The sequence below is a fragment of the Ursus arctos genome, unplaced genomic scaffold (assembly GCF_023065955.2).
Source record: "Ursus arctos isolate Adak ecotype North America unplaced genomic scaffold, UrsArc2.0 scaffold_16, whole genome shotgun sequence".
Lineage (NCBI taxonomy): Eukaryota > Metazoa > Chordata > Mammalia > Carnivora > Ursidae > Ursus > Ursus arctos.
Genome location: NW_026622830.1, coordinates 59453042 through 59465202, shown reverse-complemented (window position 1 = coordinate 59465202; position 12161 = coordinate 59453042). Strand labels below are relative to the sequence as shown.

The 12161-nt window shown below is 43.8% G+C and overlaps 1 protein-coding gene across 3 annotated transcripts in view; it reads right to left on the bottom strand.

Moving 5' to 3' along the window:
- The window catches only part of LOC125282068 (ral guanine nucleotide dissociation stimulator-like), a 75828-nt gene that overhangs the window by 57338 nt on the left and 6329 nt on the right, over positions 1–12161 (bottom strand). For all 3 annotated transcript variants that reach the window (XR_008959654.1, XR_008959655.1, XR_008959656.1), the window contains exon 2: positions 220–268. The gene's annotated coding sequence lies outside the window, so the exon portion shown is untranslated. The remainder of the gene's footprint in view (positions 1–219; positions 269–12161) is intronic.

Below are 12161 nucleotides of genomic sequence, written 5' to 3'. Positions count from 1 at the left end.
ATCTAAGAACTTCACATCTCGGTAACCATACAGAAAAAATTCTCCCACATGTTTGCAAAAAAATTAAAAATCACAAGAATATTCTTTGCAGCACTGTTTTTAAAAGTGGAAGGAAATACATGTCCATCATTTTTTATGTCCTCAAGTAAAATTAAAGAGCTAAAGTACCACATTTTCAACAAGAATCTCAAAAGCTAAATGAATTTAACAAAAACTTACCTCAAAAAGAGGATGGAGTCCAGCTCCTCCCTTTCTGACTTCTTATTCCCTAGAATGTATAAAAAAAAATTAGTTATCATGACAATGTGTACATTTTAAGATATTAAAAATTATGTTATCTTGGGGGCGCCTGGGTGGCACAGCGGTTAGGTGTCTGCCTTCGGCTCAGGGCGTGATCCCGGCATTCTGGGATCGAGCCCCACATCGGGCTCTTCCACTATGAGCCTGCTTCTTCCTCTCCCACTCCCCCTGCTTGTGTTCCCTCTCTCGCTGGCTGTCTCTATCTCTGTCGAATAAATAAATAAAATCTTTAAAAAAAATTATGTTATCTTGAAAACACTGAAGCTTGAACACACACTCATTTATTCAAAAACTACCAGGAGGTAGCGTGGAACCCCTGTCGGGAATGTAGATAAACACCCAAGCCACAGCACCTGAGTCCACACCTAGCAGAGCCATTCTTCGCTAGCTGTTTAACCACAGCCTCCACGTTTCCCAAATCACTGTCAACCCGTGGAATGCAATTTATTTGTTTCTCAATTACTTATGAGCTCAAATTATGAAGGAATGCACAGCAGATGCAAAGAAAGAGTTCTAGCTTTTTTGATGTGAAGAGGCACAGAGCAGTCATAACTATGAAAAGCCACGCATGTCTTCAGGTCACGTGCACTGTCCTTTCGATAGTGACAATAAGAGAAAATACAAAACCTACAGCAGCCAGTTACATTTATTGTCCAGTCTCTCTTCCGGGGGCCCTGCGCTAAGAGCTTGCCATTCAGCATCTAACTTGGGAAGTGGTAACCTTTTCTGCAAAGGGCCAGGGAGTGTATGTTTTAGGAGTGTATATTACAAGAGTAATCATTTAACGCTGCCACGATGGTGCAAAAGCAGCCATGGGTAACATAAATGCACTGGTATGGCTGTGTCCAACAACTTATTTGTCAAAACAAGCAGCCAGTTCTAAGTTGTGGACCCCTGATCTAACGGAATGCCCACAGCTCTAGGAAGTAAGGTAAGATGGCATTCGTTCATTGAACAAATACTAAAGAATGTCTCTGTGTCAGAGATTCTTCCAGGCCCTGAGGATACAGGCGTGATACAAAACAAAAAAACCATGCCCTGAGGAAGCTTATATTCTGGCAGTAGGAGGCATTCAGTAAATGAGAAAACCAAGAGGAAAGGCTAATGGGGAATGCCCAAACAGGCAGTATTCAGTTCTGACCAGGGAAGTACACCTTGCTGATAAGATGACATCCGAGCAAAGATCTGCAACAGGTAAGGAAGAGAAACACATGGACATTTGAGGGTAAAGAAATAAGCCATATGGACATTTGGGAGAAATTTGTTCTGGGCAGAGGGATTGGACAGTGCAAACTCCTTATGGCTGAGCAAGTCTGGCATGGTCAGGAAACAGCGAGAAGGCCCTTGAGTCTACAGCGAAGGGGGAGAATTGCTGCAGGTGAGGTTAGAAAGCGGGTAGGGTAAAGGCTGGCAGGTAGGTGGGGCTTGAGGCCATCGTAATGAGTTCCACAACTGGGAAGCTATTTGAGGGTGCAGAGTCATATTTTTAAAGAATCACTCCAGCTGCTCTTCTGAAGAGACTCTGGCAGGGATTGGGGGGGGGGGTGTAGGTCACAAGTGTGGAAAGGGGAAGACCATTTCTGAGAATAACTGCAATAATCTGCGTGAGGATAATGGGAGCACCAGCAATACCAGCACAGGCAGTGAGAAGAGGCCAATGACTCTGGATATATTTGCAGGTAGAACCAATAAACTCGGGTTTTGGCCTAAATAATGGAAGGCTGACGTTATCATAAGATGATTTCATGATTCACAGCAAACATTTTCCTTCTTTCTGTTGCTTTGGTATATTTTCTTCCTGGTATTCCAATCAAAACACAAATTGTATTAAAAGCAAGAAACTTTAAAATCTCAATCCTAGTTTTATTGGTTCTTCATGATGATTCTTCGTAGTAGACTGCAAGAATGCAGAGTTTTCATCTCCTAGCAAGAGATGTCTATTTCTCTATTTGCATCAGAGAGGCACGGAACTTGTTCTGGTCAATGGGACGTTAACAAACGTGAAGCAAGCACGAATTTGAAAAACCTTATGCACCAGCTAAGCTTGGAACCCTATGGCCAACATCGAAAGGAGCTCAAGATAGCCTGCAAGCATGGAGTGCCCTGGTCAACAGCGTGCCAACCACAAGACACGTAAACGAGGCCATCTACCACCAGCCGATGTGAGAGGCATGTGCAAGCCTAAACCAGAAGAACTGCCCAAGAAACCCAGAAAATTGTAAGCAAAATGACTGGTTGTTTTATTACGGCACTTAGCTTTGGGATGGTTTGTAATGCAATCCGTTATGCAGCACAAACTAACTGACACACTCTTGAACAACTACATTTTTTTCTAAAAGGACAGAAAGAGCAAAAGGGGAAAGGAGGGACAGAGGAGCTTTCAAATGGGGTTTTTTGGTTTAAGGCTTTTTTTTAAAAAAGGGATTCTAATACCTTTCTTTGCTATTTTGATTACCCATAATATCACACTTTTTTCCTCCACACACCTGTGAAAAAAAGTTAAGTGGAGCAAAACTAGGAAACAGGATAAAAGTCAGATTGTTTCCTATTTGAATTTTCTACCAATTTGGAAAAAAATTAAGCTCAAGATTTACGTCAATTTATAACTCACAGGGGAAAAAACTGAGCAATTCATTGAAAAACAAAAAACAAAACCCCTTGTTGGCATCCTTGGGCACGGGCCCGTATTTGACTTGATGACCGTCTAGAAGCTGGAGCATTCTGTCAGACTCTGAGCCATCTGGTCTGTGTCCGAGACCACCACAGTGCCTCGCACCACGTTCTTTCCCCTCCATGCCTGACGTCTGCCTTAGGTTCTGCAGAAGCAGTCAGGACACCCATACATTCCTCTCTGCATCCTCTTCTGTATACCTGACCCTACATCAGCCCACATACCCCACCATCGTGCACCATCAGTTATCTCCCTTTAGTCAGCCTGCAAACAGTAAATGCAGCCTGTAAAACCCTCCCCTGACCATGCTACGCCCTGAGTTACAGTCCCCTGTCTTCACCATCAAACTTTCTAAAAGGGTATTCTTGTGTGTAGCCTCCAGTCTCACCCCCACTCACTCCATCTCTCTGCTGGCTTAGGATCCCCCCACTCACCTAGATTCTCCTTGATGCACTACCACTTCCTAATCCAGCTGCCCCACAACTTTTGCATTCGTAAACGTTGCCGACATTTCATTCCTTGAAATTCGCTCTTCTCTGGCTTTCTGTGACAAACTGCTTTCCTGGCATCGAAGCCCCTTCCCAGCTCCACACACTACTCCTTTATCTTTCCTCTTTATCTGCCCAATAAAAGAAGCAGTTACCCCGAATCCTTAACTGTCACTCTATGAAGAACACATCCCTTGGCAACAGCATGATTGCACCTCTCTTCTCCCACGCTCCCATTCCTACATTTTTACTGCCCAGCCAGAACCCACATCTGGGTGTCCCACGGGCACCACAACTCAGACTGCCAAAGCTGCACTCATCCTCCTACCTCCCGAACCTGGCTCCCCTCCAGAGTTCCCACAACTGTTGTGGCAGTTTATGAACCAGACTCAACATTCTGAAAGCCTATGTGCATCCCTATGCCCACGGCAGCATTACTTAAAGCTGAGATATGGAAGCAGCCAAAGTGTCCATCAACAGAAGAAGTGGTACATACGTACGAGGGTATATTACTCCACACCATAAAAAAGTACGAGATCTTGATATTTATAACAGCATGGAAGTACCTAGAGGGTATTATGCTAAGCGAAATAAGTCAGAGAAAGTCAAGTGCCATATGATTTCACTCACATGTGTAATCTAAAAAAAAACAAAACAAGTGAATAAGCAAGCAAACAAAAAGCAGAATCAAACATATAAATACAGAGAACGAACTGATGGTTGTAAGAAGGAAGGGGGTAGAGGGATGGGTGAAATGGGGATGGGGAGTGTAGTACAGGCTTCCAGTTATGGAATGAACGAGTCACGGGGATGAAAGGCACAGCATATTGAATACAGTCAGTGCTACTGTAATAGTGCTGTTACGGTGACAGATGGCAGCTACGCTTGTGATGAGCAAATCACTACGTTGTACATCGGAAACTAACGTGATACTGTGTGTCAACTCTACTCAAGTAAAAGAAAGATTTTTTTATAAATAAGACTGAGGTAGAAATAAGTGTGCTAACATGTAAGGATTTCCAAAATAGACTACATAAAACAAATAAGAAGGTGATGACGGCAGCTAATATTTACTGAGCACATATTATGTGCCATACTCTGTCCTGAAATCCCAGGATACATGTTAACCTGTTTGAGGCTGACAGGAGAAAGCTGAGTCAGAGAGAGGTGAAGTCACTTGACCAAGGAGCAACAGCTGGGAGAACAGCGCCAGGAGCCAAACCCAGTCTAGCTCCCCAGGCTACACTATCCTGTCACCTAAATACAGAGCAGACTGTGCAGAGTGACATTATTGGCTTGATTTTTCAAGGAATATTTTACACAGGTATATAAGAGATAAAAATCACATCTTTTCAAGTTACACTGAGCCAGAGATCAAGACTCCCTCAGGTCTTTCCATTAAGAAACACAATATAAAGTACAAATGGGGGGGCGCCTGGGTGGCACAGCGGTTAAGCGTCTGCCTTCGGCTCAGGGCGTGATCCCGGCGTTCTGGGATCGAGCCCCACATCAGGCTCCTCTGCTATGAGCCTGCTTCTTCCTCTCCCACTCCCCCTGCTTGTGTTCCCTCTCTCGCTAGCTGTCTCTATCTCTGTCAAATAAATAAATAAAATCTTTAAAAAAAAAAAAAGTACAAATGGGGCCCTAATTTGGTCGGTTCCTGAAATTGAGCCAACCACTGGCTTCTCTTTGCAATCATGATATAGATAAATTAATATGACCCTGACCAATCAACATTTTCCTGTGCTCATTCTTTTCTGGCAACTGGCAGATCTATCTCCATGTTTTGTCAAAATCAGGGGTACTTTTTTTTTTTTTAAGACAAAGAGAAACTGTGTGCACACCGGGGGGGGGGGGGGCGAGAGTAGGAGCAGAGGGAGACTGAGAGAGAGAATCTTATGCAGGGGCCCAGCACAGAGCCCATGCAGGGCTCAATCTCACAATCCTGAGATCATGACCTGAGCTGAAATCAAGAGTCAGACGCTTAACCAACTGAGCCACCCAGCCATCCCAGGGGTACTCTCTAATATATCTGCTTCTTGCCTCTTCCTGAAATTTGGGGTAACACAGCAAGTCCACCTCCATACTGTTACAAGCTTGGGCTGCTGTGTGGGTCCCGCTACATGGCCCCACAGCAGTCTAGCTTTCCTGTCCCACGGGCTGAGGTGTTCCCAGCCTGTCTTCTCATCACTGCTTGCTGCCACAATAAGGACAGACACGGGCCACATGTGCCCACCTTCTGCAAAACCTGCTTCTGCCACGGCTTCCACAGCTACTCATTTCGCTTCTCCAGCACCACTTCTTTCTCTTACCTCTTCCCTTTTCTGTCCCCAGTCACTGCTCAGTATTGGGGCAAAGGATCACACTTTTTATAAAGTAAGTCAAAAGAAAAGAAAGGCTTTACAAAGAAAGGTCCTGAGTTCAACTCAGGTCACTCTCTTGCTTGTCCTCCCCTGGGCTCCCCATCTCACCTTAGTTAGAGGAAAATCCCAAATCCTCAATGAGACCTACAAGCCCCACCTGGTCCTACCCTTTCCTCCCCCACCCACAACTCCTCCAACTCTACTGACTTCCATTAGATTCTCAAGCCTATTTATGACTCAGAGCCTTTGCACTTACTGTTCCCTCTGTTTGGAACACTACTCCCATAAATAACCACCAAGCTATTCCCTGCTTAACCCGATCTTGACTCTAACCCCTTTTCAGAGAGGCCTTCCCTGACCCTGCTGCCTAGACCAGCGTACACACACCCCTATCAAGCTTCATTTTTCTATAATCATTACCTGAAATTATACATTTACTTGTTATTTATTGTCCATCTGCCCGAATGAATGAAAAGCTCATTAAACTGCAGATTTATTTGGCACACAGCAAACCCTCAGTATCTACCTGTGGGATGACTTTAAAAACAATGTATACTAACACAGACAGAATTCAAAGAGTGGCAAATCCATTTATTACAAGGAAAACCCTTACTCCCCTCAAATTAGATAAATCCTCAAATATAACTCCCACAGTCTTAAGTAGAACTTATAAAACGTCATGTAAAGTTTTCTCAATGCCCGAGGATTATCAACACAAAAGTCAATGCCCTTGTGATATATACATGGGCATGAGCAGAGATACGAGCAGTACTATTTTGTGTGGGAATGTATCAGAATGCCTTTCCAGAACCACTTTCTCAGGAATATACGAGCCAGAATGAGATTCCGTTTCTAGGAACGGGGCAAATGATATCCAGGCTGGCCAAGCAGAGTACCCCATCTCCCACGGGAATGGGCCCATGACCCAAGTAAAGCCAATCAGCATGGTCTCAGGACCTGGGGCCCTAGAGGAGCCACACTCTTCTCAAGAGTCACTAGCTTTCAGGGACCATCTCTCCTGCACCTGGAAGAGTCAGCCTGAGAACGAAGGAAAACCACAGAAAGGAAACAAATGGACATAGAACCAAGAGTGGAAGGAGTATTTTTCACCAAGAGGGAGGTCAAAAAAGAGAGTGGAGGTGAGAATGGGTGAGTGTCCTGGACTCCACTTACATCCCTATCAACAGTCATATGTACTTAAAGCTAAATGTTCCCCTACAGTAGTTGTGTGTATCATTAAATCTCCCCCTTTTAAGTTAGTTTGAGTTTCTGCCACTTGCAACCAAGAGTCCTCACTCATATAAATATGCTCAACATATACAGCTGACCCTTGAACAATGCAAGGATTGGGGCTGTCTACTCCCTCCATGCAACTTTTGACTCCCCCAAAACTTAACTCATAACAGCCTACTGTTGACCAGAAGCCTCACCAATAACATAAACAATTAACACATATTTCGTATGTATGTAATATGCACATGATATGCTGTATTCTTACAATAAAGTAAGCTAGAGAAAAGAAAAGGTTATTAAGAAAATCATAAGGAAGATAAAATACATTTACAGTCCTGTACTGTTATTATATATATAAAAAAATCCACATAGAAGTCGACCCATGCAGTTCAAACCCGTTGTTCAAGGGTCTATTGTACTATCACCCTGGTGGAGCAGAATGATTTTTAGGAGGAAAAAAAAAACACCTCAGCTGGTTAAACACACACACAGCTGCTTGCCAGGGGCTGGAGGGAGGAGGGAATGAGCGACTGCTTAATGGGTACAGGGTTTTCTGTTGGAGTGATAAAACTGCTCTGGAACTAGACAGAGGTGTGGTGATTACACAGCACTGCAAATGTTCTAAATGCCACTGAATTGTTCACTTGAAAATGATTAATTTTATAGTATGTGAAATTTACCTCAATAAACAAAATTTTAAACGTGAAAACAACGCTGCAATGCATTTCTTAATCGCCTTTAAGTAAACCTATCATCATTTCCTACAAAAGGAAATTAGGTCAAATGATATGTACATTTTTTAAGACCATTGGCACATACCAACAAATTACTTTCCAGAGAGATCATACCAAATCAGAATCCTATCAAAGGTGTATTGGAAAGCAAATACGGATAACCGGGAGGAATCATTAAGGGAAGAAACAGCAACTTTGCTAAAATCATCGGTAGATGCTTTTTTATTTGTAAGTTTATATATCCTAGATAACTGAAGTGACATTTAAAACATTGGTTCTTGTCATTTCTTCATTTGTGACATATATATGTATACTTTAAACATCTGTTCTAATTTCTCCAATTAATATGTAGGAGCTCTCTATGTACTGAGGTTATAACTACATCCTCTCCTATAAATTTCAAATATTTTTCCAGTTCATTATTTACTTACTTCGGTTAAAATGATGTCTGTTTCTGTACATATTTATTTAAGGAGCAGGAACAGAGGAATGGAACCATTCTTTCCAAAACAAATAGCTGCAACCTGACACACACACACACACACACACACACACACACACACACACACACACACACGAGGTGATATTTTACTTCTACCCCGAAGTTCAGCACAAGTTCTACTACATCAGCCGAACTAACCCAAACACATCCTTATCTCATCAGATATGAAGTCCATGGAAAATAGAGGTCTACACTGTTTGCTCTAGAAATATGACCAGACATAAATAAAACACGTTAATCCCTTTAAAAAGTTGTAACGAAGCAACATAGGTCATCTGTTCCCCTCTCTTCCATGCTGTCTTAAAAATACTAAAAAAGATCTCATTGAATTTTTAGTAGTTATAACCTGTCCTTTTGGGGGGATAGTGACTTACTTTTGGTTTCTGTGTATTTAAAATTTTACAATAGTGTCTCTGCAATTTTGTTTCCATGAAAGAAGCCTCACCCAAGGCTATCCTTACCCACAGCCCTCTGGTCCATCTGCCCCTCTCCCCGGACCTCTTTTTCCAACCTCTTCTCCGTTTTGTCCACACAAATAGTCCTTTCTTACAGCTGTTCCCCTTGGGATCAGAGGGTGGGTCTGATAATGAGTGCACGTACACAAGGGAGAAGGTTAGGGGGCTCCTTCAAGAGGCCTTAATTCTCGGTCTCAAATCATTACTTTAATGATGGGAACATCTGGCTTGTGAAAACAATCTTTGGCGCGGGAAGGCTTTTAGAAATTTTTCAAAACATCAGGTGGCTGCTACTCCCCCACAGACTTACATCCGTCTATTTGGAAATCACATTTTGGGTTTGTTTGCTTTTTTAATAGTTATTTATTCTAGACTTGGATTGCAAGTTCTGGCATCCCCAACACTGTGTATAGCCCCTGGCACCTATTCTGTCTGGATAAAAAATAACTGCTAAATGAACTAGGGAACTCTGGAGCCAGCTGCCTGGGTTCAAGTCCTGACTCTGTCACTTACCAGCTGCATAACCTTGAACAAGATTCTTATCCTCTCTGTGTCTCATCTGTAAAATGAGGATAATAATATTACCGATCCCATTTGGGAGGATTACATGAGTTAATCCATGTAAAAGTATTTCTGGCAGTGTTTGGCACCTGGAGAGTGCTGATTAAATGCTAATTACTACGATTACAAATAAGGAAGTATGTTACCAAAAGGAATCAAGATGAACAAGAAGCCCTTCATGTTCTCAGTGTATTTATCAACTAGTAGGCGATATCCTGCAGACACAAAGCCAAAGGCCATCAACGCCAAACGCAAAGTTCCAAATGCTGTGGGAATTCTGAGGAAACAGCACTTCAGGGCGGAGGGATAGATCGAGTTTATGTGGGAGATGGAGTGTGCTCGTGCTGTCTCCCGGAAGGGTTTTAGACGGTAGGATGGGCAACACCTTCTGGGAAAGGGACGGTGTGTCACTTTGGGCTCCCGGAGAAGTAGACACCAAGACAGGATTACACATGTAGGAGACTGACTGGGGGAACCGCCTGTGAAGGGAAAGGGGAGAGACCTGAGAAGGCCGGGAGAGGATTCAACCACAGTGCAGGTCTGACCCCAGCGAAGGAGAGGGGGATGGAAGGAGGGTTGGGGAGGAAGAGTCTCAGACTCCAACTCAGTCCTGAGAAGGTCTTGACCACACCCATGTGGAGTCCTCAAGCCAAAGTCACCCTTCAGAGGCATGTGGCTCTTGCATGAGTGGACCACATTAGTACTCCTGCTTGCTCAGTAACTGCAAGTAACCCGAGAGAAGCCTAGCTTTGGCTAAACTTTGCTGGTGAATCCAGAGGGCAGCAGCCGGAGCTATTAGTCAGTCATGATCCCCACAGCAGAGACCTGAGTGGCACATTCTCACGGCTCCCACGCTTGGGCACAGGCAATGTCACTAGTACCTATGTGTCCTTCAAACCATGGTTGAAGTTCAGTGAATATGTGCCATCACTTAAAATCAAACACAAGACAACATCAAAGGGCTCCTTATCTTTTAAGCTAAACCGTGGTTGCAATAGCGAAATTACATATTTACTGTTAAAAATTACAACTACTTTTAAAATATCTCTCAGATGTGGTTTCAGTTTCTAAAAAAATATAAAAGACATAAAAATGGTTATGAAATATCTCTTTTGTAAAAATCACAGTTAAAAACTTGAAATGGGCATTCAGAACTAAGTCAGAAACAAAGCCTGACTAAGAATCTAAAAGGTAAGTCCTTTCTGAACTGGTAGCTTAAGGCAGCAGATTGATCCAATGAGAATATTAGAAAACATTTTGCAAAAGCACATCTTACGTGAGGTTAAACCACATTCACGGCAAAAATGGAGAAGATCAAAATTACCCCTAACCACTAGAGCCACACCCAGTAGGACAGATGGTCCCATAGTTGAGAGACGCGAAAGAAAGAAAGACCACTGAGAACACAGCACTTCCCTGGGCCCACCTGCTGCACTCTGCGATACATGGTCACTGTGCGGAAGGCCAGACAATATGTGCACTACCTGAACTGTCCTCGTTTTATATATATACATTCCCCGGCTTCTGGCCCAGTACTGAATGCATAAGTTAAATGCATTTATGAGGGGATGCATGGTACAGGAGAGGGAACAAGACATCCTCAGTTCCTATCACCTCACCAGCAAGAAAACTGGCTCAGCAGTTGGTTGACTCTACCTCTTACCTTCACAGAGAAAACACAAGCCATGGTGTGAGAACTCCCTCCACATCTAGGACCCCATTCTTAATTCCTCCAAGTGGCCTTAGAGGAAGCAGTGTCCCTCTTGTCAAGCCTGATCTCCTGTCCCACACTCTTGATCCCACTGAAGACCCCACCTTTCTCCATTTGTATTCCCTTTCTCTGCACTGTTTCTTCAATTTTGCTCTTTTATTAGTTCCTTCTTCTACGTATATTTACACGGAAATTTGCTCAGCTCTTAAAAAATATGAGAAGCATATCCACACATATGCACCCACCCACCCATCCTTGATCTGGGATTTCTCCCCTCTCTTTCAGGCATATTAATCTGTATTCTTTCCATCCCATGACCTAGAAATAGGACTCAAGCTAACTAAAGCAAAAACAGGGTGTTACTGGCACCTGCGACCGAGAAGCTCAGGGGTGGAGATGGCACAGACATTGGGAACCTCTCAGCTCACACAGTCCAGTGCGCTCGTCTCACCCTCCATCTCTCTGCCCCACTTCCCTCTGATTATGAATTCAATTTGTGGTGGGTTCCCTCTACTCTGGGGAAAGATGAACGCTGGCAGCCATGCTACACCCTCAGGGTTTGCAATCCAAAAGGAAGGAAGCTCTCACTTTCCCGGGACCCATGTTTCAAAATCAGGGAGTCTGACACTCTCGGGCCACTCACCAAGGGGACACGTCAGATTTGGCTCCTATTCTCTACCTACATCTTCCCGGTTCCCAATATCTACACACACCACAGGATAAAAGCCATTGTACACGTAACTCCATGGTGGCCACACCATTACCTTCACACAAGTTCCTCTCTCTGCAGTCCCTTCGTCCCCGACTTGTCAACTGGGAAAACCCCGTATTCGTCATTCCAAACCCACCTCGGACCTCATCTCCCTCAGGAAGAAGCACTGGCGGCTCTCCAAGAGGCCTCTCTGCTGTGCCTCCTCTACACCGTGCGTGTGGCCACCTCTACGGTTTCACCAGCTCCACCGAGGCACTAACACCTTCATGGGAAATGTAGTTGCTTCTGTGTCTACCTCTCCTATTAAACCAGAGGTCCCGGGCTTCTGCCTTATTCATCTCTGAACACACAGCCCTCCTGAGCAAACAGACAGACAGACACACACACACGCACTCACTCATACACTCTTGAAAAAAATGTCTGTGGAACTG